Raw genomic sequence first — 4,960 nt, forward strand, 5'->3', positions numbered from 1 at the left:
CTATACACATATATACACCTATATAGTGTGCGAATAACTATGAAAGTTGCTCGTTGGATGAAGCCAATCCGACGGTACAGAGATGGCAAATCTGAGCACTACTGGCCGTTGGATATCATCTTCATTCCACCAGATTCTGCCACATGTACAATCTAGAAGACTCCATGGTTGAACTTAAGCATAATGCACAAACCTCAAAACACAAGCACTTCTCCTTTGTTCTCTAGAATCTTCCATATCTTAATTGCCCAAACCTTTTTTTCTAAATGAATTGTCAATTTTTGTTATTACCTTTACAATGCACAATTCCATGAATCTTAAAATAGTTTTTTTATAAAACTAATTGATTTTGGTTGAGATGAACTATAAGAATTAAACGAACATCTACATCATGCATATCTGGGAGAAGAGGCGGGAAACCGATGAGAGGAGTGGCGACAAACGGTAGCCTATTTTGAATGAAAACCTAGCAGAGAAGGAAGCGTGAGCTACACGACGCATGCGCACAGTGCTTACCCATGTACTGCATGTGCTGTCGAAAGGGCTCAGGGTTGCCGTTCGATCTGGGAGCATCCAACGGTGCACACATACGATCCGTGGGGTTTGGGTCCTGGCCAGTCAGAACGCAGGACTCAGATCGCGCGCGAAGCGGGGGGGAATATCATACGGAAACCAACATTCGGTGGAAACCGGTGAAAACCACGAGAAAAAGATGTTTTGAAGTTTCAAAAAATTTTCAAAAAAATGCGGGATGCTAAGAGGATGATGTTTTATTGGCACACAAAATTTCAAGTTGAAACACATTAAGAGATGTGAGCTATGAAAAAGACAAAATCAGTGTTGAATAGTGCCGAATAGTAATGTCACTATTCAGGGCGGAGTTTCTCTTTTTCATAGCTCACATCTCGTAATGTTTTTCAACTTGAAATTTTGTGTCCCAATAAAACATCACCTTCTTAACATCCCACATTTTTTTCAGATTTTTATGAAACTTTAAAATATGGTTTCCACGAAGTTTTCATTGAATATCGGCTTTCGTGAGTGAACCGTGTGCTGTTTGAAAACATTTCCTGAGAAGAATCTCGGTTTTTAAATCCCCGTAAATCCAAAACTAAGCTGAAAATCGTGAAACCTGCCATGGTGTCACGACATCACACTTATATGTCGAGGAGTTTTTTTTGTCCATTGTGGCGCAAGTTTTATTACAAGCCTCTTACAAACCGGAGCTTCTCTCAAAGAAGCCTCGTGGTTCTGATAGGGAAACGTGTCCCCCTTGTTGGCGAAACGTAATCACTGCCTCTTTTCACCTTGTATTTTCTTCTACGAGCAACATGGAACGACAGGATATCTGTGCTGAAATTTAAACTTATTCAGGGTTCGTTTGGCCTTTTTATACACTAATTGAGTTTCATAGGCATTTAATGTCCATAATTCAAATCTGAACTACAAATACATGCTCCAGTTCACCAAAATGGCTAGAAAAATTATACATGTGTCCTTGGGTGCATGTTTAGGTCCCGTGCCAGGAATGGGAACGAATTACAACCGTACTGGTGTCATGGCTCGTACTCAAACATTTCGAATCTTGGTTTTTAAGTCCCCATAAATCCTAAACTCACCAGAAAGTCATCAAAGGTGGCATGGTGTCACGTCATGGCACATATATGTCATGGTAAAAACATTGTCCAATTTGGGCCAAGCTTTATTACAAACATCTTACAAAAATTGGAGCTTCTCTCAAAGAAGCCTCATGGTTCTGATAGGGAAACGTGTTCCCCTTGTGGGTAAAACGTAATCACTGCCTCTTTTCGCCTTGTATTTTCTTCCACGGGCAACATGGAACGACAGGATATCCGTGCTGAAATTTAAACTTATGGGTTCGTTTGGCCTTTCTATACACTAATTGAGTTTCCTAGGCATTTAATGTCCATAATTCAAATCTGAACTACAAATACATATTCCACTTCACCAAAATGGCTAGAAAAATTATACATGTGTCCTTGGGTGCATGTTTAGGTCTCATGCCAGGAATGGGAACGAATTACAACCGTACCGGTGTCCTGGCTCGTCCGCAAACATTTCGAATCTCGGTTTTTAAGTCCCCATAAATCCTAAACTCACCAGAAAGTCATCAAAGGTGGCATGGTGTCACATCATGGCACATATCTGTCGTGGTAAAAACATTGCCAATTTGGGCCAAGCTTTATTACAAACCTCTTACAAACCGGAGCCTGTCGCAAGAACCCTCATGGTTCCGATAGGGAAACGTGTCCCCTTGTGGGACAAACGATAATCACTCCCTCTTCTAGCCTCGTATTTTCTTCTACACGCGACATGGAACAACTGGAGATTCGCGCTAAACTTTGAAATTATTCAGGGTTCGTTTGACCTTTTTTATTCATTAATTGAGTTTTCTAGGCATTTAATGTCCATCATTCAAATCCGAACTACAAATACATGCTCAAGTGCACCAAAATGGCTAGAAAAAAGCGTACATGTTTCCTTGGGGTGCATGTTTAGGTCCCATGGAACGAATGGGAACGAATTCAACCGTCTCGCCGTCCTGGCCTGGCCACAAACATTGTGAATCTCGGTTTTTAAATGTCAGTAAATCCAAAACTCACGAGGAAATCATGAAACTTGGCATGGTGTCACTACATGGTATATATAATTGTCCAATTTGGGTGAAGCTATATTACAAATCTTTTACAAACAGGAGTCTGTCGCAACCCTCGTGGTTCCGGTAGGGAAACATGCCCCTCTTGTGGGCAAAACGATAATCGATGCCTCTTCTCGCCTTGAACTTTGTTTTCTACAGGCAACATAGAATAACAGGAGTGTCGGGCTGAAATTTGAAACTGTTCAGGGTTCGTTTGGCCATTGTATATATATTACTAATTACTAAGTTTTCTATGCATTTAATGTAGTCCACAATTCAAATTTGAACTACAACCACATGCTCCAGTGAAGCAAAATGGGTGGGAAATCATACATGTGTCATTGGGTGCATGTTTAGGTCTCGTTTAAGGAATGAGAATAAATTACAAACTTGTCGTCGTCCTGAAACAATGAGAATCTCGGTTTTTAAATCCCAGTAAATAAAAAAGTCACCCAAAAACATGAAACTTGGCATGGTTTCATGACATGGCACATATATGTCATGGTAAAAAATCATCCAGTTTGAGAAGAGGCGCACACATTAGTAGCCAACGAAGTCCTTTTTGAAACAAAAAGCTGACATGTTAATATCGCAAACGGTTGTATTATATTTACCGTGTCGAAATTTAACCATACTCGGTGGTGTGCGTGCAGCTGTTTGATTAGACGGGACGAGCACGAGAAGTCCGCCGTGCAGGTTTGACGGGACGCGTGCGAGCAGTCCGCCACGCAGGCTCGACGGGACACGTGCAAGCAGCAAGGCCGCCCATGCTCACCGGGAAGCGAGCTCTTTGACCTCCATGCACCAGCCGCCGCCCGCCTCGCTCACAACTTCTCCATTAATGGGTTAATTAAAGCACATGGACGAAGGGTGTTTGCTTGTGATCCCATGGCAGCATTTGCTTTGTTCGTGTTTTCAACTCGTATTCCGCCCTAATTTAAAGGGATAATTAGATTTATGCCCCTAGTTGTGTCCCACTCGTCTGTTTTACCCCTAATTTCCAAAAGTCACCGGTTCTGTCCAAGTCACTTTGCTCCTCTTATGCTTTTGCCCTTTGACCGTTTGACCTTCAGTTTGAAAACTCCATAACTAATTCATACTAAATCAGAAAAATGCAAATAAGATACCAAAATGTTCAGAAAAACATCACCTATATGCCAGTGTCATTTGCATTCATGAAAAAAGTGTTGGAAAATGCACATCCGAGTTTTAGCTCTTTTGATACCACCATGAATAGTAAAATCTAAAAAAATTCAAAAAAATTCAAAAAAAAGGAGGGCAAAGAACGACAAATGTTCTAAGTGCTTGCCAAGTTCCATCAGGGAATGACATTCATGGAAGTCGTGGCAAAAAAAATAATCTATTTTGGAGTGCTGGTTGTTTTTTTTGCTGCGGCACCCACGAATGTTATTCCCTGATGAAACTTGGCAGGCACTTAGAACATTTGTCGTTCTTTACCCTCCTATTTTTTTTTGATTTTTTTGAAATTTTTTAGATTTTACTATTCATGGTGGTATCAAAAGAGCTAAAACTTGGATGTGCATTTTCCAACACTTTTTTCAAGAATGCAAATGACACTGGCATATAGGTGATGTTTTTTCGAACATTTTGGTATCTTATTTGCATTTTTCTGATTTAGTATGAATTAGTTATGAATTTTTCAAACTGACGGTCAAACGGTCAAAGGGCAAAAGCATAAGAAGAGCAAAGTGACTTGGACAGAACCGATGACTGTTGGGAATTAGGGGTAAAACATACGAGTGGGACACAACTAGGGGCATAAATCTAATTATCCCTAATTTAAATTGCCACATAGGGCAACGGATAATATGACCATAAATAAAATGGCAACGGATAATACGACGACAAATTTACAATGGTGCAGATAATAATTGTCTTACATATTCCGGATAATTTAAAATGCCACATGCGGCAAAGCCCGAAAGACACGGGGGCAAGAGAAGAAGGAAATTGTAGACAACGATCTGGGTCGCTACTGTCTCTACTCGTCGATGGACCGTCGGGCGGCGAAATCCTCCAGCGCCTTCTTCAATTCCTCACAACTTTGCTTGAAAGCAGCCACGGATTCCTCCACCTCCTGCTCGCGCTCGATCTAGAGCTTCCTCAAGCCACCCATTAGTTCCTCAACAACCGCTTTCAGCGTCATCTTCGAGGCACTGCTCTGCTCATGCAGCATCTTCCAGCCGGCGACCTCCTCCTCCTTCTCGGCAACCAACTTGAGGAGCTTCGCATTGTCATCCATGAGTTGATCGACGAGGCCGGTCGCCTTGTCAACCAAGG

This window comes from Triticum aestivum, chromosome 7D (assembly GCF_018294505.1).
Source record: "Triticum aestivum cultivar Chinese Spring chromosome 7D, IWGSC CS RefSeq v2.1, whole genome shotgun sequence".
NCBI lineage: Eukaryota > Viridiplantae > Streptophyta > Magnoliopsida > Poales > Poaceae > Triticum > Triticum aestivum.